Source organism: Pinus tabuliformis, chromosome 3_2 (genome assembly GCF_031772625.1).
Source record: "Pinus tabuliformis cultivar Carrire ecotype Pingquan chromosome 3_2, CPIR1, whole genome shotgun sequence".
NCBI classification, from domain to species: Eukaryota; Viridiplantae; Streptophyta; class Pinopsida; order Pinales; family Pinaceae; genus Pinus; species Pinus tabuliformis.
Window position 1 is genome coordinate 89,151,968 of NC_142302.1, and position 26,398 is coordinate 89,178,365.

Here is a 26,398-nt window from a genome sequence, read left to right on the forward strand (position 1 = left end):
GGGTGGAGGTGGTATTTGTGGAAATCCCTATCTTATTAGTTCAATACCGCTTCGCGGAGAGACCTTCACTATCCCTTCTTCGTCCCTTTGCAGTGGTGAAATCAAGGGGTTATACTCCGAACCCTTATTTCCTTCGTTTCGGTAAATTTTTCCACTTTGCGTAGTCCCAAACATCAAGGTAACTGCTGTTGGAAATAATACTGAGAGGAGGGGGTCAATCAGTGTTAGCAAGTCAATATTATTTCTTTTCACAATCAGATTTGTATACGCTACTTCAGTTAATGAAACTTGCATATATATGCAACTATTGTTAAGAAAACTAGCATATATCATGCAGACTTATAATTTAGTTAATTCATCAGATGTTCATCTTTAATCTGTGTATCAAATCCATATAACAGTAACTAGGTACAGTCAAAATAGAGTAGACAATCACACACAAGAACACAATATATAACGTGGAAACCCAATCTGGGTGAAAACCACCTGCTATAATTCGTCTCTATCTTCTTTTAATAAGAAACTTCTTTTTACAATATTTTTGTACTGGTGTTATCATATATCGGTATGCATGCTTCTACCAATAGAAGGCTACAATCTTCTCTCATTCTCCAGCTTCTCCTGGAAGGGAGCTACAACCCCCTTAGCTCTTGTACTAGCTGATGTACTAGTATGTAGGTGCTAACCTATGGAAAGCTACAACCTTCTCTTTTCTTCCAGGGACCACGTTTCATAAATTTTCAAACTAGATCCATTAATAACATCAATCAAACATCAAACATATCTGCATCAACCAATCTTCTTTGTACCAACCAAAACTGAATCAAACAATCACTTTTCTGAAAGCTATAGCCAGAACACAGTAACAGTAACCAAAACCCAAGCAAGAACCCAGAGTACTGCAATAGCAAATAGAAGTAGCTAAAACATATTTTATGAGGTGTCTGCTACTTCAATGTGTATAACCTGCGTGCATACGCACTTTGCTCAAGACAAACCTACGTATACGCAGTTTTGAAATGCTGAACTGGCGTGTATACTCTCCCTTGTTGTAATGAACCTGCGTACAGATCTTTAAAAGATGATTTAACCTTTACAACTATTCGGATATCAGTTATACCCAGATCATCAGATTTACAGATTACGACATGCGCCAACTATTCAGATAAGAGATCAAAGTCACATAAAGATACTTCTCTTCAAGTCTTAAGGTCTTGACCCATCAATAGAACTTATCCTTCTTTCAAGCACTCAGGTTCCTCCTTGATTTAGATCCAGCTATTCACCATAACCCAATGACTAGTATTCTACATCTTTCTCTTCATTAGATATTCAATACTTAAATGCCTTTGCCTAATGATCTCCTCCTCCTTTTATAGTCTTAGGCCTTACTCAATATTATGGTCCAAGACCACTTAGAAGCAATACCTTGGACCAAATACCTAGGGTCAACACTTCAGTCAAGATACCTTGGATCAATACCATGGGTCAACATACCAGGGACCAAATACCAGGGACCAAAACCAAGTTTTCCAATATGTACGCGCTTTTACTTGCGTGAAATTATGTGTATACGCATATGCACCTTCTGTGTTGGGTTGTGTTATATTCTTTCCACGACTAGCCACGTAGTTAACGGGGGTTAGAGGGGGGGAGGTCACAAGGGGTTTGAGACGTACCTGTAACCCCACTTTATGTGGTTTTGGGCCCTATGTTAGGCTGGGCGGACCCACCTATGGTTTTGTGCATGATTTTTGCACCAGTTTTTTGGATGCGATGGCTTTGAGTCCATGGTTTTGGACGCAATGGTTTTTGGTCCATGGTATTTGGATACTTTGGCATGTATAACTATGTATTATAACATTGAAAGGAATATAATAAAAATCAAGCTGGTAGTCCCAGTTTTGGGATCCAGGGGAAAATATCTGTGTATATGTGTTTTATGTGTTATTCTCTCGCATTGTTTATTTTCTTTGTTTTAGAATCCGTATGAAGGTAATTTCTATACAGGGTTAAAACCTACATTTGGTATCAGAGCAAGTTTGGCTTCAAGGTGATGCCTTTGTTGCTGAGGAGTTTCGCTCGAACGTGTGGTAGACCCTATTCAGTGGGAGATATGCAAGATCGATTCTAGTGGTGAAAGAAGATGGCGAGTAGTGCAGAGATAGATATTGAGAAATTTAATGGTCAAAGTTTTTAGTTGTGGAAACTCAAGATGGAGGATCTGTTGGTGGATAAAGATCATTGGATGGCAGTAGATCTGGGTACTAAATGAACAGGAGTGTCTGATGAAGAATGGAAGAAGTTGGATCGGAAGGCAAAGAGCATGATACTATTGTGTGTCTCAAATTCAGTATTGCTAAATGTATTAGGGGAAGCTACGACGAAGGCTTCGCCAGACAAGTTAGGGACTTTGTACCAATCTAAGTCTCTGGTGAATAAATGTTCCTAAGGAAAAAGTTGTATAACCTGAGGATGAAAGATGGAGACTCGATGACAGAGCATCTAATCGCATTTAATACTGTGGTAAGTCAGTTAGCATCTGCTGATATTAAAATATCAGATGAAGATAAGTGCACCAGTTTGTTGTATTCTCTACCAAATTCGTGGGATAGCCTGGTTATTGCAATAGGTAGCAATGAAACTACCTTGCAGTTTGATGAAATAGTCTTAGCCTTGTTGACGGAGGAGATGAGATGGATAAATATGGGGAGCCAGAACGGTGATGCCTTATATGTACGAGGACAGTCCTAGAACATAAACAAAAATAAGTCATCGAGTGGGAGATCTAAATCTCCAGGAAAACCTCTAAAGGTGGTGTGCTAGAAATGTGGAAAGGAAGGGCACTACAAAAGGGACTGTAAATCTAAAGCTCCTAATAAAGGAAAGGGATCTGATGATGCTCCTCTTGTAGAGGCGAAAACCACCTCAAATGAAGGTGGGGAAGTGTACTTGGCTTCTTTAAGTACACATGTAGATCATGAGGCACGATTGATTGACTCAAGTGCATCCTTTAACTTCACTCCCCATAGAGAGTGGTTCTGTGAGTATGATAAATACGATGGTGGTGATGTCTTCTTAGGGGATGATAGGAAGGCTAGAATCATTAGTTGTGGAAAAGTAAAGTTAAAGCTGCAAGGTGGAAGGGTTAGAACACTTCTGGGTGTTCTACATATTCCTGCATTGGCCAGAAATCTGATTTCTATAAGCAAGTTGGATGATGCAGGTGTAAAAACAATGTTTGAGAAGGATACCTGCAATATGGTTCAGGGAGAACTAGTATTGATGTGGGGAGTTCGAATTGGAACTCTGTACAAGCTACAAGGTAGCACGGTTGTTGATGGGTGCAACAGTTCTGTCGATCCTGAAAGTGGAGCAGAAAATCTAGTGGTCTTTGCAGAGAAGATCATGTTCTGCATCAAAGGCTTGGACATATTGGAGAGAAGGGCCTTTGAATACTTCATGGTAAAGGTATGGTAGAAGGTATGAGTAATAGCTCTGTGGATTTTTATTTCTATGAAAATTGTGTATATGGGAAGAAGAAACAGGTGAGTTTCCCCTTTGGTGGTAAGAGGGCGAAACATATATTAGAGCTTGTGCACAGTAATGTGTTTGGACCTGTGAAGGTTCCATCACTGGGTAAGTCTGTGTACTATGTATCATTTATAGATGACTTCTCAAGGAATACATGGATATATTTCCTTAAGAAGAAATCTGAAGTCTTTGACAGGTTTAAAGAATTTAAGGCTCTGGTGGAAAACCAAATAGATAAGAAGAGAAAGGTGTTGAGGATAGATAATGGTGGAGAGTTTTGCAGTAAGGAATTTGAAGAATTCTGCAAGAAGTGTGGTACAACACAGCAGAAGACTACTCCATATACACCTCAGAAAAATGGAGTTGCAGAAAGAATGAACAAGACGTTGATGGAAAGGGCAAGAATCATGCTCAGTGGCGCTGGGTTAGGACAAGAATTCTGGGCAGAGGCAGTGGATACTGCATGTTACCTAGTCAACAAGTCACCCTCATCAGTGTTGTAGGATAAGACTCCACAAGAGGTATGGACTGGTAAGAAACCCTCTCTTTCACATCTGAGGGTATTTGAATGTGATGCATATGTACATGCTCCAGAGGAGAAAAGAACCAAGTTGGATAGTAAATATTAAAAGTGCATCTTTATTGGGTATAAGGATGGTTTAAAGGGTTATAAGCTTTGGAACCCAATAACAAGGAAGGTTGTGTACAGCCGAGATGTGGTGTTCAGAGAGGTGAAAGATGTTATTAAACATGAAGTCCAACCAAAGGAACCTGAGAAGATAGAGTTTGAGCTAAAGGAGGAAGATTCAAACTCTACAACAGAGGAGGAATCAAAAGATGATGAGCCACAAACTCCGGGCCTGAGAAGATCAGTCCAAGAAAGAAGGCAGCCAGAAAGGTATAGTCCATATACTTTCTATTCAATTTTTTCTGTCTGTTACTGATGATGATCCCAGAACTGTGAAGGAAGCAGTGGATTCAGAGGATGGAAAACTCTAGAAAGAGGCCATGGTTGATGAAATGGCATCTTTGCACAAAAATGAGGCTTGGGATTTGGTGGAATTGTCGGCTGGAAGGAAACCCATTGGCAACAAATGGGTGTTCAAAAAGAAGACAAATGTACAAGGAAAAGTGGAGAAATACAAAGCTCGGTTAGTAGCAAAAGGTTATTCCCAGGTGCCAGGAATTGATTTTGGTGCTATTTTTTCTCCTGTTTCCAAAGTAACTTCTATTAGATTACTTTTATCTATTGCTACTGCTTTTGATTATGAGGTAGAACAAATGGATGTGAAGACAACATTTCATCATGGGGATCTGGAAGAGGAAATCTACATGAAGCAACCTGAAGGCTTTGCGGTGAAGGGTAAGAAAGAAATAGTAAGCAAGTTAAAGAAATCTTTGTATGGGTTAAAACAGTCACCAAGGATGTGGTATCAGAAATTTGATACATTTATACGGGGACTTGCCTTCACCAGAAGCAAAGCATATCACTGTGTGTATTTTAAATTAATTGGTGACCGTGTTATTTATCTAGTCTTGTATGTGGATGATATGTTGCTACTTGGAAATGACAAAGAAATTATCCAGGATTTGAAGACCCAGTTGTCCTCCAAATTAGACATGAAAGATCTTGGTGCTGCAAACTATATTTTGGGCATGGAACATAAAAGAGATCGTACAAAGAGGAAGCTCGGGTTAAACCGAAGGAAGTATGTCAAGACAATATTGAAGAGGTTTAATATGCAGGATAGTAAACCAATGAAGGTTCCTATTCCTGTAGGTGTGAAGTTATCTGCTGAACAGTGTCCCAAGACATAAGAAGAGGAAGATGACATATCTTGTGTTCCATATGCAAGTGTAGTGGGTATTCTGATGTATGCAATGGTCTATACTAGACCAGACATTGCACATGCAGTGGGAGTATTTAGCAGGTTTATGTCAAAACTAGGGAAGGAGCACTGGACAACAGTGAAGTGGGTTTTCAGGTATTTGCATGGCACTACCAAGGAAGACCAGGATTGGACAGAGTGTTGGATATTCATGGCTTTGTTGATGCAGACTGGGCTGGAGATCTGGATCAGAGAAGATCTACAAGTGGGTATGTGTTTAACTTATTTGGAAGTGCAGTCAGTTGGATGAGTAAGAAACAATCTGTAGTGGCACTATCAACTACAGAGCAGAATACATGGCAGCCACTCATGCAAGCAAGGAAGCAGTCTGGTTGCAGAGATTGTGTTCAAGTATGGGGTTAGTACAGGAAGCTATAAGGATAAACTGCGATAGCCAAAGTGCAATTTTCTTGGCAAAGAACCCCACATATCATTCAAAGACAAAGCACATTGATGTTTAGTATCACTTTGTGAGGGATATGATAGAAGACAAAAAGGTGTTGCTAGTAACACTTTGAAGAATACTTCAGATGCATTAACAAAATTTATGAGCTCTGAGAAGTTCTCTTGGTGTAGAGAGACAATGGGCATTTCAGGGCTGGAAAAATGACTAAGCTCTCTTGTGGCCCCCTGTGGAAAGAAAACAACAAGTGGGAGAATGTTGGGTTGTGTTATATTCTTTCCACCACTAGCCCACATAGTTAACGGGGGCTATAGGGGGGCAGGTCACAGGGGGTTTAAGGCGTACCCGTAACCCCACTTTATGGGTTCGGGTAGCGCCCCAATTTTTTTTTGTTTTGGACCCTATGTTAGGTTCGGCAGACCCACCTATGGTTTTGTCCATGATTTTCGCACATGTTTTTTGGACGTGATGGCTTTCAGTCCATGGTTTTGGACACGATGGTTTTTGGTCCATGGTATTGGATGCTTCAGCATGTATAAATATGTAATGTAACATTGAAAGGAATATAATGAAAAATCAGGCTAGTAGTCCGGTTTTGGGATCCAAGGGAAATCTCTGTGTATATGTGTTTTATGTGTTATTTTCTCGCATTGTTTATTTTTGTGTTTTACAATTCGTATGCAGGTAATTTCTGTACGAGGTTAAAAACTACATTCTGTACTGCTAACTCGCATGTATATGTGGCTTGGTCAAGGGGAACCTGCGTATATATTCTTTCCTTCATTCTGAGAGCCTGAACTGGTGATTTTTCATCTGAGTGAGTTTTCGTCAAGGAAAACACCTGTGTCATAGTGCCAAACCTATGTCATAATGCCAACAATCTCCCCCTTTGGCCTTGATGGCAACCCCAGGTCACTCTCCCCCTTTTTCATCAAGGGCAAAGGGTTATGCTCCCCCTGAGTACATGTTGAAATCTCTGATATGCTGAACTGTGTTGTTCATGCTCCCCGTGTCTTTAAGCAAGGTCTACAAAAAGATGTTCTACAAGAAGAACATGACTCTATACATCTTCCTATCACCCAAGACTCATACATACATCCATCTCCCAACCAAGTGGGGATATACCATGATTGACTCATCCACCCAACCAAGTGGGGATACACCAAAATTTTATACATGATAAAATAAGGACATTACATCATCCATCCCAGGCATAGTGGGGAAACAAAATAGGTCATTACATGACCTTGATAATAGAAGATATACATGGCATAGAGACAAAATATATAAAACAAGAATATGATAGTCATCAGCAACTATCATCAGTAGCATTTGTCAGTCACCATCCTGACCAACAACCATGATCTCCCTCTACACCTGTTCCACCTGAATCAGAAACAACTATGAAATTGTACCAAGATAATGCCAACAATTAGAATTATATGCTCCCCATGAACCCGTGCCAAATGATCACTATTAGACCCATATCAAACTCTTTTAGTCCTGAGTCTGTCCCACTAATATTCTTCAAACCAACATATATGCAGTTGTATCCTCAGCAACTGCATATGTACGTGGATATGCTTCATGAAACTCACATACAACCACTGTTCTCTCAACCAAATAAGTATCAAGAGAAATAAGATGCATCAACTACTCCCAGCTTCTGCCTGAGGTATTCAAATGTATCTTTGGGCAGTGGTTTGGTGAATATATCAGCAACCTGTTCCTTGGAGGGAACATACTCCTATTTGACCTTTTGTTCAAGCACTTGTTCCCGGAGAAAGTGATATTTGATAGGTATGTGCTTGGTCTTGGAATGCATGACAAGATTCTTTGAAATACTAATTGCGCTTGTATTATACATAGAATGGAGATGGGTGGAGTACACGTGATTTGAATGTCTTGCAATGTTTGCATCATCCAAAGAGGTTGTGTGCAATAGGATGCAACAACCACATATTCTTCTTTAGTTGTAGATAATGCAATTGAACTTTGTTTCTTGCTGAAACAAGACACTAATCTGGAACCCATGAAGAATGCACCACCACTAGTGCTTTTTCTGTCATCCACGCTTCCTACCCAATTTTCATCCATATATGCATGAAGTGTAAGATCTGTATCTCTAGGATACCATAAACCAAAGTTTTCTGTCCCTTGAAGATATTTAAAAATCCTTTTAACTGCTTGAAGGTGTACTTCCTTTGGATTTTCTTGGAATCTTCCAACTATTCCCACAGCATGCATGATGTCTGTTTGGGTAATTGTTAGATAGAGCATACTACCAATCATGGATTTGTAGGTTGGTTAATGTACTACTGATTCATCATTTGCGCTGAGGCTGCATCCTATTACCATAGGAGTACATACTGGTTTAGAATCTTCGATTCCATATTTCTTCAAGATCTGCTTGAGGTACTTGGTTTGTGATAGAAAAATACCATCTTTATTTTGTTGAACTTGTAAACGAAGAAAATATGTGAGCTCACCAAGAAGTGACATTTCAAATTCTTTTTGCATTACCAAAGTAAAGTTTTGACTCATGTCTTCTTCATTACTCCCAAAAATGATATCATCAACATACACAACAAGTATAAGCAATTTATCATTGTCAATTTTTATATATAGATTGCTATCAGCTGATTCTTTTGAAAAACCTTGTTGATGAAGGTATTTTTCAAGATGATAATACCAGGACCTTGGAGCTTGTTTTAGACCATAGAGAGCCTTTCTAAGTCTGTATACGAGTTTTCAATCATTTCTAAGGATGAATCCATCTGGTTGCTCAATATGAACTTCTTCTTCTAGGTCTCCATTAAGAAAAGTAGATTTCACATCCATTTGATATACTTTGAACTTCTGAAAGATAGAAAGAGAAAGTAACATTCTTATGGCTTCAAGTCTAGCAACAGGTGCAAAAGTTTCTTCAAAGTCTATACCTTCTTGTTGAGCATGCCCTTTACAAACAAGTCTGGCCTTGCTTCTAATAACTTCTCCATTTTCATTCAGCTTGTTTTTGAATATCCATTTGGTTCCTATGACAGTCTTATCATGAGGTCTAGGAACTAATTCCCAAGTATCATTCTTTTCAATTTGCTCAAGCTCTTCATTCATAGCCTTGACCAAACATTCATCTTCTCATGCTTTCATTATCTGAGGGAAGCTTAGATGCCCCAATCTTCTGTGCCATAGCCAGTGTTCATCATTTTTGCTTAGATAGCATTGTTGCTATCTTCCCTTGAGTATGTATAAATTATTTTGAGTTCTTATGCCTTTGATCATTGTTTCTCCTGTATCAAGCTCACGAAAAACACATCCATTTCATCAAAATAATACCTCATTTCCTTGATCACATATTCGACTAACACTCAATTGATTATGCTTTAAACCATCAACATACATAACATTCCTAGCTTTGACCTTTTCTTTTAAAAAAACAGGCCTTTACCTTTAATGACTGTAGGGGTGTCATTTCCAAATGAGACCTTCCTTTCCTTTTCTAAGGCACTATGTGATTGAAGTTTTTCTTTATCACATGTCATGTGTTTCGAGCATCCATTGCCAATGTATCATTGATTTTCTTGTCCTTTTGCATATAAGGCTATACCACATCTTTCGGTTTGCGGTTCTTTCTTTTTCCATGTTTTGGGACCCAATGAAGCTTGCTCAATCTAAGATGTTTGCCGAAATTTACTCCTCCATTCAGAGTCTTCATGACCGAAGTTGCTACAAATAGAGCGTTCTATTTCTTTTTTAAGAGCATAAAAGTTATTGTAGGTCTTTTTCATGATCCCAGTCACATTCCTTTGATTTCATGCTTCTCTAGTAATGATGGTCTCGTAAGCAACACATTGAGCAGCTTTGTGTTCGAATTTATGACATGAAAAACATTGGCCATTAAAGAAATTCTTGCAATTATCGAATCTACTGACATGATGATTGTAGTTTCCATTGACATTCATTCTTCAAGCAAATTGAGAATGATTTACCTATGGTTGGTTATAGCTTCTTTTCATCCTTGAAGTAGATTGAACTCGATTTATTTGGTGATCTGCTTTAAGCCTCTGCTGACGATTGTCAACCTATTCATTTCTCCTTGCTGCATCAAGATAGATTTTGGAGGTTGATGGCTTCTGTGCTTGAGATGGTTCTTCAGTATATCCAAGACCTGTCTTTATTAGAGGAGGAGGATGCACTTTGATAATTTCATCTAAAGTTTCTGATCCTTTAGCAAACTTAAGATTGAGAGATTTTGTTTTCTCAATTTCTTTTCTTAGACCCACAATTTCACATTCTAATTTTCATTGTGTTTTTCCCTTTCAGCAAGTTGGAATGTAAGAGTATCTATAATCATACATTTTTCTTCTAAGTAGATTTTAAGTCTAGAAATTTCTTCATAGGGACCATCTTCATCTAAAGCATCCAAGAAATCATCATCTTCAAAAGCCATCAGAAGTCTATAATCATTACTATTTTTCATCTTCATCAAAATTTGATAAACCATCACTATCTTCATGCATATAGTAGCTCTTCTTATTTACACTTTGTTTTCTATTCCATTTTGATGATTCCTTACCTTTATCAAGCTTATCATTGTGAGGACATTTGGTAGCATAATGACATACTCTTCCACAAGCAAGAAATTTGAAATGTAGTTTACCTCTAAATCTTCCACAACCCTGTTGAAGGTTGCTGACAAAGTTTGATTCTCCCTCTCCTTCTGATGTATGTCCTAACTCATTAAGTTCTCCTTTTCTGAAGCTTTGAATGTGACTTCTCTCATATCTGATGGACCCCCTTTTATCATTTTAAAAGTAGTTAGGATTCTGTGCAATTGTGACATAGTAATACTCTGAAGATCCTGCTTTTCTTCTATGGCAGAATCCTTTGATTTAAATCTAGAAGAGAAGGATCGTAGAACCTTTTCAACTAAGGTAACTTCTTTTATCTCTTCACCCAATTTTTTCATGCGATTAACAATCTCATCTATATGTAAGAAATAATTAGCTATACTTTCATCATTCTGCAATCTGAGAGTTTCATATTGAATACTAAGAGATTGTAGTTTTGCACGTTTTACCTGATCATATCCTTCATAGCTTAGAATGATCTCGTCCCATATTTCTAGGGCAGTTTTGAGCTGCATAACCATGACAAATTTTGATTATGATAGACTCCCCAATAGAGTATTGACAACCTTTGCATTTGTTTCATACTGCTTTTTACCTGCCATATCTGTAGGAGTTGCTGATGGAAATGTGTATCCTCCTTCCACGATATCCCAAACTTCTATTCCAAGGGATTGAAGATAGTTTGTGGTTCTTACCTTCCAATAAAAAAAGTTTCCCCCATCAAAGATTATTGGCCTGATGGATGCCTCTCTTTCGTAGTTGCTCATGATGATAGATCTTCCTTCAAGTGATCAATATTCTTCTGAAGGACTTGCTATGATACCAATTGTTGGAAATAATACTAAGAGGGGGGGGCTGAATCAGTGTTAGCAAGTCAATGTTATTTCTTTTCACAATCAGATTTGTATATGCTACTTCAGTTAATGAAACTTGCGTATATATGCAACTGTTGTTAAGAAAACTAGCGTATATTCTGCAAACTTATAATTTAGTTAATTCATCAGATATTGATCTTTAATCTGTGTATTAGAACCATATAACAGTAACCAGGTACAGTAAAAATAGAGCAGACAATCACACAGAAGAACACAATATATAAGGTAGAAACCCAATGTGCGTGAAAACTACCTGCTGCAATTTTTCTCTGTCTTCTTTTAATAAGAATCTTCTTTTTACAATATTTCTGTACTAGTGCATTCTTATACCAGTATGTAGGCTTCTACCTATAGAAGGTTACAACCTTCTCTCGTTCTCTAGCTTCTCCTGGAAGGGAGATACAACCCCCTTAGCTCTTGTACTAGCTGATATACTAGTACGTAGGTGCTAACCTACAGAAGGCTACAACCTTCTCTTTTCTTCCATGGACCACATTTCATAAATTTTCAGACTAGATCCATTAATAACATCAATCAAACATCAAATATATCTGCATCAACCAATCTCCTTTGTACCAACCAAAGCTAAATCAAACAATCACTTTTCTGAAAGTTGTAACCAGAACACAGTAACAATAACGAAAACCCAAGCTAGAATGCAGAAGACTGCAACATCAGACAGAAGTAGCTAAAACATATTTTATGAGCTGCCTGCTACTTCAATGTGTCTAACCTGCGTGCATACACACTTTTCTCAAGACAAACCTACGTATACGCAGTTTTGAAATGTTGAACCGGCATGTATACTCTCCCTTACTGTAATGAACCTGCGTACAGATCTGTAAAAGAAGATTTAACCTTTACAACTATTTAGATATCAGTTATACCCAGATCATCAGATTTATAGATTACGACATGTGCCAACTATTCAGATAAGAGATCAAAGTCACATAAAGATACTTCTCTTCAAGTCTTAAGGTCTTGACCCATCAATAGAACTTATTCTTCTTTCAAGCGCTCAGGTTCCTCCTTGATTCAAATCCAGCTATTCACCATAACCCAATGACCAATATTCTAGATCTTGCTCTTCATTAGATATTCAATACTTAAGTGCCTTTGCCTAATGATCTCCTCCTCCGTTTATAGTCTTAGGCCTTGCTCAATACCATGGTATTAAACCACTTAGAAGCAATACCTATGACCAAATACCTGGGGTCAACACTTCGGTTAAGATATCTTGGATCAATACCACGGGTCAAAATACCATGGACCAAATACCACAGACCAAAATCAAGTTTTCCAATATGTACGTGCTTTTACTTGCGTGAAAGTGCATGTATATTCATACGCGCCTTCGGTATTGTTGACCTCCATGTATACGCGACTTGGTCAAGGGGAACCCGCATATATATATTTTCCTTCATTCTGAGAGCCTGAACTGGTGATCTGTCATCTGACTGAGTTGCCATCAATGACAACACCTATGTCATAGCACCAAACCTGTGTCATAATGCCAACAACTGTATAACCCATTTTTCGCACAACAACATTTTAGTCCAAGTATTCAGAGAGTTTACGTACTTACCTTGCGGTCCTTTGAAAAAGCATCGCTCTACCTCACTATAGATGACTGAGGTGTTGACCGTGAAATCAATAACACATCCTCCTATAATGCGATTGAGGCAATGATCAACGGCGCACGCGATCTTATCCTCCAATTCTTGCAACCTTCACACTAGCTCTGGGGTCCACACAATAGGACCATCAAGTTTCCACCTTCCTTGGTTGTCTGCTAGCTTTGTAATCCAATCATATAGCTCAGTAGGGAAAGAAGCGAAAATGATTTCATGGATCTCCGTATACAGGTATTGGTTGAATCACTGTTCCTTTGACAGTCATGGGTTTTTGTTCTCCTGCGTCATGAACTAGTGAATCCTTCTTTCCAACCAGCCTTCGATTTCTTTCTTAGTTGGATTCCAGTGATACGACACCACACATCCCTCATGCAAATTTCAGTCCTAGCAATGGAAACATTTCTTGGATTGTGGGGGCCTGACCCAAGTTTAGCGTTGGTTAGCCAAACAATCCCTACGCTACTGGCCCTTTCGGCATCATCCCACGGAGCACAGACTAAAGCCTCACCTGAAGTAGTATGGGGAGATGCTGGAACCAAGTTTCTGCGCCCTTGAGATGGATGTGATGTCGATTTATCCCAGCTATACCTGCCTCTGCGCAGGTGGCTTAACCCTTAGTTCATCCTTCAATACCTTCGCGAAACGGTACAATCAGCTTTCACGTAGCCCTATCCTGGGCTTGATAGGCTTTCGCACTGCGAGCGCAACAAACTGTGATATTTCCCCAACTATGCTAAGTGTCTTACTTATCTTATTAACAGATATTAGTTAGCTTTGCATGAACGGATGTTCTTACTTGTGTTCACTTAACCAATACATTTACATACATTCATGTATAATATAAGCATTATAAGTGAAATTTATACCCAATATAATAGATGCATAAACAGAAAATAAAGACGCAAAAATTGCAGAATACTTCTCTTTATTGATAATTTCAAACAATTATAGACTCAACCCGCCTTGCACACTTAGCTACAGGGGTCCACACACTCAGCTGCGGACTTTTAGGCCTCTCCACACTCAGCTCCAGAGCCTCTACCTACACTACGGACCAAAAGTTATACTTCTACTTTAGAGCTATCCCTCATACATCTTCGATCATTGATTTCTTCGTGTCTTTTAACTACTTAGAGCTTCGCTCTATTTATACAATCCCATGGTCCGCAGACCATGGGTAGATCTTTTACAACCGACATTACATTATCAAAATAAGGGCGAACAACCCTATGACTCTTTAACATCTATGTGCTCCACGACTAGGAAAGGTGGAGTCTTTACATTTGGATTAAAAAATTGGACCAAAATATGGGCTTTACGCCCCAAACCTGTCCTTGGGGGATCCCGCACCCAACATTAACACATTATTTTTCTCCCATAGCTTGAGACTCCTTCCTTTTCTTCATGTAGCTTTGCACTCATCCTTGAACCCTTGCCACCTCAGAGCATGCAAAAATCCTCCATTTAACAATTAATTATTTCCTATGTCATTGCCACCATCGAGTCGTATCCCCTCTATGCTAGGTGGCCCCTTAAAATCTATTCTTTGTCCCCCATCCGAATTTCAATTCATGGAATCAAAGTTCTTCTACTGCTATTTTTCTTTCAAAAATTTCCATGAGTTAAGCATGATCCTCTTCCATAAAATCAAAATCCATACTCATTTACTTCTCTCATAAACATGTATCCTTTTACTTATTATTACTTAAATCAAACACTTTCCAGCATTTATTATAATGTCTACAACCTATTCATGTGTCTTAATTTGAAATAATAGTTCACAATATTTTTGAAAATAAGAATTTCTAGGTATTGCGTTATTGCTCTTCATAATATATATAGAGAAACAATTTCATTTCATCATACTTATGAAAATCAATGGACATGATGTCATAGTTAAAACGAAATCCATTACTCTTCCTTCATCCAATCATTTATATGACAACCTTGTATGTGGCAAAACATTGGTTATGGAAACACTATGGCCACATTAGGCATGATTTATAATTCTTTTCATGCCCAGAATTCTAGCTTCAAATTCCTTTGAAACACTAGAAATATTATCAAATATCTTAGGACTAAAAAGTCACAATAAAGATAAAGTTGTATGTGTTACAATCCATAAATATATCTAACAATTTATCATGTGAAAGGTATTTAATAGTAATATTCATGTTTTGAAATTATTAAATTTGTTCTTCTGGTGGAGTTATTTTCCTGATAATACCGAATCGGATAATTCACAATAAATTCATCCATAAAATTATACCAGGAAATAAAATACATAATTTTTATCTTCATGGATTAAACCATTAGTACAACATAAATTTATTAAGGTTCCAGAGATAGAGATGGAATAATTAGCATTTGTAAAATTGGAAATTATTGTGGATCAAAGTATTGCACTATTAGAATTATTGATGTCATATGATTGTTATTAGTATGTTGCCTCATATTGATGTTGGAGCTAATGTAGCTCATTGGTCAGAAATTGAGACCACCATGTTATTCACTCATATCATGAAGTCAAGAAATGTGATGCATCTAGAAGTCAATCCTCATGTTCTTTCTACCATATTTTGATGACGAGGTATAGAGGTATGGGGTCTTGCTAGCTCCTTCAAAGGTTTTTCGTCATTTATTTGAGACTTTAAATGAGATCATATTCAATTCACATACCATTTATACCATCATTACTTGAAATGTTTGACATGTTGTAATATTCAAAATTTTGTAACTTACATTTTATTTAACATCCTTATGATGTTAACATTCTATTCCATTTTATTTTACATGCTCGTTATTATTCCCTGCCTCGCTAGGCATGGTAGAAATCCATTCATGCTCAAAGTGCATTGACTTTTTATTATTTTGTTTTATTTTTGGAATTTTGACCAATGTTTCAAGAAATTGCTTAATATTTTTATTTTTACATAAATTGAAAAATAGTTCTCTAATTTTATGTGAATATTATTTCTAATTTTAAATTGATTGATAAAAATATAATGGGACATAATTCCTCTTATGGAGGTCCTTTTATTTTTAGTATTTGTCAATACCTGACAATTCATTCTAAAAAAACCTATTTTTTTGAGTGGCCATTGAATTTTGTGAGTGCTCTAAGACTAACACTCCTATGTTAGTTCTATAACACAGTTGTAAGTCTTTTCCATGGACGGGTGGTGGGGAAGCGGGGTGAAAAATATAATTGAAATTAATAAAACATGTAGGATGGAGTATGTGTAGACAACACTTATTTAGTGAATTAAATGTCGAGAAGACTAATTAACTTTAATTAAATGCTTTATCCTCACTTTCATGTCCTTTGTTTGGGTGGCCGAGTAGGCATTAACATATTTTTAATTAATATTATTATGTTTCTTTGTGTGGATCTTTTATTGTGCAAGGATGGGGTATTTGTGGGTTGATATGTATTAAATTTAGCTATGACCAATGTGTATGGATTCATTGCGGGTGAAGGGGGTGCATAGAGATATGAATATATGCAAAATGAAGGATGTGTAGACAACAAGGCATGTGCATGAGAACACAGTTGCAGTTCATGCCTAGATATAAGTCTCGGGAAAAAGCTTAATATTTCTATTTTTGCATAAATTAAAAATTATTTTTTTAATATTCCAGAAATCTTGTTTCTAATTTTTTATTGGATCTCAGAATTATGGAACACCATTTGATCAAGTATTTATATTCGTTGACTAATTATTTGTTTTGTGGATAACTTTGTGGGAAGTTCCTCGCCTGTGTGGAGAGCCTTCATAAAGTGGAATAGCTTGTACCAAAGTTTTGATTTGTGCACATTTTTTCATCGTTGCCAAAATGTCATTCCAAGATAATATTGACTGCTTTGTTTCTATTCAATCGTTATTACCATAGTAAGGATGGTAATTCTGTTGCTTTCGTATGTCTTTGCCATTACAACACATATACTAATTGTTCGAGAAACATTGCCAATAAAGTCATCATTAAAGTTATGTACTTTATATGATTAATACAAAACACCTGTACGAGTAAATATCAATCAATTTATAGGCATTCAATTCAGTGAACATATGCGTGATCAGGTCATCTACTTCCATAATGTTTACATTGTATCAGCATTAAACTCTATTTACTTCTAAATGTTATGAAATGATTCTTTTTCTAATGAAAATATCAATAATATTTGTAGTTGTAAACTAGTTTTCTAATTCTATTGTTTCATTTCCTTCGTACTTATGCTTCAAGTCCATTCATGTGTGAATGGACGGGACTGGCTATGCAATGTTTTACACTGAATTTTTCACTCAAATTTTGAATAATATTTGTGGTGAATTCAGAATATGGAATGATGGATTTCCAACAGAGAATGCATGCGGATATGCGGTTGACAAGAAATTTTGCTAAAAATTTTGCTAAGATATTTTTGCATATATGCCATCTTCGACATAGTAAATGCTCAGCACAAGGAAACATAAAAATACTAAGAATGACTAGATATTGAAATCCTTCTATTATTTCCTTTCTTTTGATAGTCATCTATGACAAGGCGTTCAAGAATAAGGATTTTATGTAGGTTAAAATGCTAATTACCATAGAAAATAACCATTATCTCACTATTGTTCACAAAATTGGTTTACAAGCTAGAACTTTGATTATGGAAATATTTTCGTGTACAAAGGTTTAATTCTACAGAGTTTTCCATTCACTCCATGCAAGCTTTAATCAATTAATTAGCAGCCTCGTATAACATTTTATTAATACAATATAGAACACACAACATTAATTGTTTATGTAATAGTTATAATGATGAATTTGTTTAATATAATTTATGTTTGTTATAACATATGGTCTCTAACCCCATCCTATTTTCATGCCTTCTATTGCGTAGAACGATGTAAATCCTGCTAAGTATATTATTCAATAAATTTCCAACTTCAAAATGATATAAAAATTCCTAACTCCGTTAGAAGAAACAATTGCAGACAACAACGAAAAGCATGAAAATTTTGTTTTAATAATTTCAAAAATATATTTAGCGTTTCAACCAATGCCCTTCCCATCAAATATTGTGTTCAATCAGGATAAATTTCGAAAATTTACTCTGATACAAGTGCCCCTTACTTTGTCATAACATTGAGATATTATGTAAGTGTGAAATGAATACCATAATTAGGGATCACGATATCTCGAGCCACTGTACAAGCTATTATGATTTTTGATTTATTTCGAAGAAATTTGTCACAATGAAGTAAGTGTGGAAACATTTACATGTATAATTATGCAGGACAATAGTCGTATAGAGCTGTGATTCTACTAGGAATAAATAATGTGCAGAGGATGGACCACGTGCAAGATAAAAGTGTAGATATGGAACTTTATTTCAAAAACATGAAATAAATTCATTTTTTATTTCACATTTGTAGATTAAATACTCGTTAATATTTTGTTTAAATAAGAAACATTAATTCAGAGGAACAATTTTCATGATTTGTTATTCTTGAAAATTTTACTAAGACCAATCTTTAAATTTGAGGAAAGAATATATTAATTCAATGAACATGATAGAATATCTAAGATGAAAACATTTTGAAGCGTTTTGTCCTTCAAATCAAAGTTTCCATAGTATCATATTTTCGAAAAAAATCAACCTCCAATAGTGCTCATACACAACATTGTAGATCGTTCTAAGCGAGCCAGTCCTTTCACTATCACCATGGATTTGGCAATATTTTAGCATTCCTTTTTTACATAATGGAAAATTTTCGTGGCAATAACAACAAACATAGAATCTTGTATTATTGACGGAATTATTCACCTTCTCGTCCAATAGGAATTTCGATGCTTTCACATTGCTCCATATGTTCATATTATAATCAGATCATGAGGATTAAACACTATTACAACTCCCATTGTAGGGATTTCCAAATGATGATGTAGTTTTGACTTTCCATGTAAGCTTCCCTCTTGAACGAAAGGGACCATCTGTTTTATGGGCTAACTGATGTGATTTAGCCATAATGAGTAGATGAATTCTCCTATATTGCTTCTTACATATTTGGTCGTCTCGACGCTATCTCTTATTTCGTAGGAACATCATACTAGATTTAAAAACAATATCCTCTCTTCATCGCTCTACGTTCTTATTTCCTATGATTCTTTTAAGTCCTCTCTGTATTAATTTTGTATCTTTATCTATTTCTCGGACCATTCGTGTGCCATCCTCCGTGTGCAAAATGGAGGATTGTCCTAGTCTGTTTACTTCTCATAGAATTTATCATTCCTTTAGCTTGTATCTTTATCTATTTCTCGGGTCATTCTTCTACCATCCTTCTTGTGACAACAATAGATTATTCTAGTCTATTGAACACTCATAGACTCTTTAATTTCTTGTATTAGTTGTTCTGGAATATTTCCTCCCTTGTTTAGCATTTTATATCTCTTGGAGATTTGTAGTAGTTGTTTTTTAAAAGACAATAATTACATTGATTTGATCATTACTATTTGTAGGTCCAGTTCATTGTACTTCTACGGGGAATGTTCACAAAATAATTTTCAATTCAATTCAAAAGCATGACCTACAAGTGTGATTTTTTAGATTGATACGATTTCCTTTTAGCATTATCATGTTTCGATTAAATTATCCAATTATGCAAAATTCTATAAACCATCATTACGTTAGCTTAATCATTACGATTTCAGATCTAGGTCGCTACACTTTTGTGTTGTACATGTGCGAAAATGTTTGCAATTTAGCTCAAAAGGATGGCCTGAAGGTGCCATTTATCAAATTGATAAAAATTCCTGTTAGTATTATCTTGTTTTGATTACATTATGTTGTAATAATGTAAATATTCTGCTTCCAACATGTCATTCAATGAAAATATTGGTTACTTTATTTCAATTCAATATTCATTACCATACCAAGTAATTACATTCTTTGTGCAAATTGTTGTATGTTTTCAATATTCAAATTTTGAAATCATAAAGATAATTTGGAATTTTATGCATTGCAAAGCTGGAATGCTACATTGGCTTCTTTTGTTTATGCATTGGAAGAATGATAAATATTGAATTGGTTCATCTAAAAATCAATAATGCGCGGAAGGAAATTGTGTGGGAGAATTGTGCAAAGGGGCAATGCACGCGTAGGCCCACAACTTTGGGAGACAAATGTTAACTAGTATTTCTTAGAAATCAAGTGTGTAGGAGAATTGTGCAGAGGAAGAGTGTATGAGAAAGTGAGGAACTTTGGGACGTGAAGTTTGTGTATGTTATTGTGCCACTATTCTTTGGAACAAAGCACAATTCAAAATTTTGATGTTTTAAGAAACTTTATTTATGTAATATTAACAAGTAAAATGTTCATAGTTTCATTAGCTATGTGTTAATTATACATCGCTTTTTGACATGCATGTTGCCAATGCATATTCAATTTGTTCTCCAATGGGGTTAATTAGGAATGGTTTTTGTCATAGTTGTCGGAATCGATAGTCAAGAGTGTTTTTCTGAGTGTTGCCGATTTTTCTCTTAGGATAATAATTGTGGATAAAAGTTCTTTCTGAACACAAAAATAGATTTTATGATATCTGTAATAGGCGCATTCTTGTTCGTTTTTTTTACAAAACTAAATCTAGTTCCTAGAGAAGATGTTTATTGCAATTAATGTGGATATGCATATGCTATTGATGTGTTTATTTTTTATCATATTATGGCTTTATTATGTGTATCTATATTGTGTTTTTCATCTTCATCTACATTGTCATTGTCATGTGGAAATGGATCTTACCGAATTTCGAAAATGTTTGAAGCATGACTACTAAGGCATCATCAATGGAAACTAACTTGTTTACTATGAAAGGAGATCATATAGATGCAGTTCTAAGACCTTATAATATATTTTGTCTAAATAATTTTTCATATGTTGTAGGATATTGTCCATTTGATTCTATGTGAACTAAAATGTAGATACATGTCAATAGAATTACATGAAGGAATGATAGAACATTTTAGGAACAATTTAAGTGAACACAACATTGAAGCGATCTTATCTTATGAGCATCAATTCAATGTAGATGCATTAATAGAAATGCATGGTATAAATAGCCCATATGTTCACTTAGATTGAATGGCAAAGTCCACTTCAAATTCTATGTTTGTCGAATAACGAGAACTTTGGGGGCATATTTTATATACATTGGTTATCGAGTTGGCTAAAAGTCTTGATAAGACTTTGGTAAAAAGCAAGCATGAAAATTTATTTGCATTTTAATCCATATTGATGCAATGCAAATTATGACATATTCTTTCATAACAAGAATCCAATTTGTGGACACTTCAAACCACTTTCATGCAAGAAAGAACATTACATAGGAATTGATAATGAAAATATAACAAATATAATAATGTATGAACAAACAAATCATTGATGGATGCAGATAGAGGAAATCATGAGTAGGCATACATTTAAGAGATCTTCTAGGTTGAGGAGCATTTACTTTGAAAGTTTTTTGAAAAATTATGTCAATTAATGAATAATGAGTATAATGTTCCCTATTCATGCATAGTGATTCATTTACATTAAGTTATATAGAAAAATACGTGAAAAAAGATGAAATTATGCAATTTCCTGGAATAGTAAATTGGTAGGGATAAATTATATGATTTGCAATGCCATATGAAAAACGGGAGATAGACAATGCCATTTTTATTATTATTATTGGATATGGTATAACTATATACATATGGTTTTTCTGGTTTTTTGATATTGTTGCCATTGTGGCTAAATTTCATACATTCGAGAAAAACACAACGATATTCCATCATTTGTAATTTAGAATGAGTATAGATCAATTAAATTATGTATCTCTTAAAGAAATAACACAAGGTAAAAACATTTCATGTCATAGTGAAGCAGCTAACGAAGAGAAATATATACAAGAATCCAATAAAAAACATAGAGAGGTTAATGCAAGTAACTTTCAAAGCATGAACATAGATAAAAAAAGAAATCATAGAATGTGAGATAGAGCCTATCATTGCAAGAAGGATATCGTGGCTATCATGACATCAATTCAAAATGCATATAAGAAACAATGACGTTTTTGAAACAACTGTTCTTAGAAAACTATCCAAGCCATTAAATTTCAATTATAAAAGCATTAGAGTAGATGAAGATACTATGAAATGACCATGTCCCTCATTTCATGAAATAAAAAAAATACATAATAAACAACTATGATCTTGAAACAAGTCTAATTAGAAGACAATCAATATGATGAAAATCAATATAAAGTTGATTTGAAACAGTGGTTGAACAACAATATTTTAACAAAAATCAAGATGTTCATGTTTATGATTATGAAATATGTAATCAAACATGGTTTAAAAGAGATTTCATAGAAAAACAAATCTAGAAATGTGTCGAAAGTTATATGCAAAAATTGGAGAAAAGCATTAGAAATTTGTAGTTCCAAAATAAATTAGGCATAACAGAAAATTTTCCATGCTGAAATAATTTGATGAATTGGATGAAAGACTAACTAATCCTTAAGAATACCATTTTTGCAAATATGAGAACTTAGAGAGAATTTTAGAAAACCACAATTGGCCTTGATTGGTGGACTAATACATTTACCTACTGAATTCTGGTAATTAAACAACATTTATTATTTAAAATAATATTTGTTATTCAAATAATATGTGTTCATAAGAACATGAAGGCATTGAGCAGATTGTCTCAACCTCCACTTTATAGACTAGGGTATGTAAGATTAAATGATTTATAACAAGTCTTTGACCAAAAAAAATGCATATGCATGTGAGATAGACGAAAACAATGACAATGATAATGATTGCTATAATCAAGAGCCCATAACAAAAACACTATTACAAGGATTTATCGATTTGTATAGTACTTATTACCTTAATAATAATATTAAAATATTAATCTAGGTGAAATCTATAGGCCTTTCAACATATTTAGGGAAAGGTATTTGAAAGAGATGAGATTTCCCACACAATGTTTTGGGGAAAAATGACTAGAGAGTGTTGCCAAGAAATTTATATATCACGATATTGCTTGATGGGAATTTTTGCATCAACCTCATAATTTTGTGTATAATATAATGAATTTATTTGAAAAAACAATCTGAATTATACTCAAATAAGTATACTATTTTGTTTGCATTTATATAAGAAAAGGACAGTTAAATGGAAAAAAGCTAATAGCTAAAGACATTAAAAGAAAGGAAAATTTGAAACTAATTTTGGTAGTGAACATTGTGTATACGGATCTTAGACAGATACGGACATCATCGAATTATTTTTCACACTTGTGCAAGAACTTATTTGCAATGATCCAACATTTGGGTCCACTGATTCTTTTATTTCGTTTACCTATGTTAAACATATGTTGGAACCTTTAGTAAAAGCATTGTAAGAAATAGGTCAAGAGAAGAAACCACCCATTCAAAACAAAATAGATGAAAGTGATATTGATACCTTGATAATAAATTACCATGTTACTTGTGTATGATATTACCATGTTACTTGTGTATGATATTATAGAAGTAGAATGAATTCTCTATGCCCTAATTTTACATGAATCCAAGTACTTTGGTGTAATTGTTGTCTCTTTCTTTGTAACAAAATTCCAAAAATTGAGGAATCCAACATGAACATGGATTGTTATGAATAAAAAATGCTCCTATCTATGGAGCAACTATAGGTATTGAAATTGAAAGTTTTATGGAGAAGTACTTGTGTTGTGATTCAAGTAATCTCCTTAAAAATGTGAAAATTATTCAACTTCATCGTCATACAAACACTTGTGGAAAGGAAAACACATACATTGCAGGTCCAATTTTCCAATTTCGCCGATGCGAAAAAATCAAATACTTGAGCCTATGGAATTCGATAATGCAAAACAAATGGTGAATATAAGAGTTATATTTGATGCATTAGAAATTATGGAAAATGGTAGGACTTATACATTTGATGGTTTTCTTGAAAGGGGAGGTATTAGTGAATATGATAATATCCCTGCAATTCAATGTATTCTTATGAAGAATTATATTGAAAATAGAAGCAATAGACATATGGACTAATAGGTTTTCTCAACATATTCCATTAATCTAGGGTTCAAATATTGATTACCAATTTGTACTTGAATCATATGTTACGACTACTTATTGTAGTTCATATGTCAAAAAACTAGATAAAACAATGACATCGAAGTTTGATGTATACGAAGTGAATACCCAAATGACAATGGTGATGTAGTTGAAATAATAGAAATACATGGAAATATTTATTGAACTTACAATAAATGTTTTCACAACAAGATGTATATATACTGTTCTCATTGGCGCTAAATACTAATTCAAAAAAAATTGTATATTTATTAATACTTCAACAATAGACGATAAAAAATTTTAATTGAAAAAAAAAAGGGAATTGGAGTATGAAATAGATGATTAAAACATTATAACATGTTTTTAAATCATTGATCACTATGTGCAACAACTAGAAAACATTGAAAATGTATTCTTAGTGAATTTTTCATCATGTTATACACTAAAAGGTAAGAGAAGAGTTAGAGACCGTATGTTATATGATACGTAAACTATAATAAACATATTTATCCCGATAACTATTGCACAGAATGATAAATGATGTATGTCCCATATCATATTGATGGGAACAATATTCGAGTTGGGAAAATGCTTATTTATTATTTGGAAAAAAACATAATTTTCAATGAACAAAAAATCACAAACGAAATAATGAGAATACAGACTAATATTAATAGCATAGTAACTAACCTTGAACATAGAGAGTTAATTTTTTGAAAGAGATGTACCTACATATGAAGAAATAGATAATGAAAAATGTTACTAGCAATATGATATTGAGCCACATTTTTAATATTTGCAAAAGACTGGAAATGAAAAGTCAATTGTTAAAAGACCTTACCAGCTTGTAAAACAATGAGAGCTTCTAGAAGAAATAGAATTCTATGAAATCATGAGAATTCTTAATCCAAAACATTTAAATAAATAACGTCTGAGAAAAATAAATAGAAAATACCAATTGTATATACTTACAACAAGTAGTGCGGAGTCCGGACATTAGTAAAACATTTACGATGATAGAAATATTCCAATCTCTAACTTCTTTGTACAAGAACTTATTTTCATATGACATATCTCAACTAAATAAAATCCTAACAAAATATACAAGAAATGCATTGTTGAACGTATGTTGTATAATGATGCATTCTACATTCGATCTACCATTGAACAAATTGGAATACCCTTCATTCAAAGATAATTGGACACATTGACCAAACATTGTGAACAAATTCATGTTATGCTTGTTAATGAGAAGCCATTATATGCTTATATAAAGTTGACAAACATTTATGTGAAATAAAGCATACTCCATTGTTTTATTTTGGAAATATGGATGTAATATTTTCAAGTTACTTTTTCCAAGCACAACTAATCAAATATTCTTTTCTTAGCAACCAATTTTACCAGGGGAAAAACCTATATACAATTCTTGGAAGGCAAATTTCAAATGCTATGAATTATGTAGCACAATTCGTCAGAAGGATAACATATTTGTTAACATTATTTACAAAATGTGAGTAAATCAGTAAATCAGTAATCTGATGAGGGCATATAATATATAAACGATAAGTGCTATAAACCTGCTCCACTAGATCCATTGTTTCCATATCTATATTAAAGAAACAAGGATGTGCAAAAGCATAATGAAAAGATGTTGTCACATGTTAATGAAGAGCCAATAGTTCTTTGGTCGATTGATGAGTATCAAACTGAGGAAGTAGGCTATGTTACATATGAGAAGACAGTGAGAGTACCATTAAAACTCTTGTTGAAATGCAATGTTTTTTTTAAGCTATATGGAGGGAAATATAATAAAAAATATGCCGCTGTTAATGACATGGATGGAATATGTAGAAAATATTAAAAAAAAAAAAAAATAGCAATAATGTTGATGTGTTATGGATAGATTTTGTAAACCCAATAATTGGTAGATTTCAAAGAAAAACTTATTGTTGGTAGATTTCAAAGAAAAACTTATTGTCAGCTATATCAAGAAAAAAATTGACCGAACTGGAATCCAATATTACGCATTCTAAAACCATTGACATGTAAAAGAAAGAGCCCTATAACTATATTGCAGAAACAATTCTTCAGACAGTTAGCTTTTGCTACAAGGATTCATCGATACAGAGTTTAACATTAATGGTCTTGCATTTGAACTAAGTGGCATATCGATGCATGAACGAGTTTACACAACATTTTCATCTGTTAGAACCATGGAATTGTTGTATCTTCTACAGAAACTAACCCAAAAGAATTTTCTCTAAATAGAAAAGTATTAGAAGAAATGAAATGCTTAA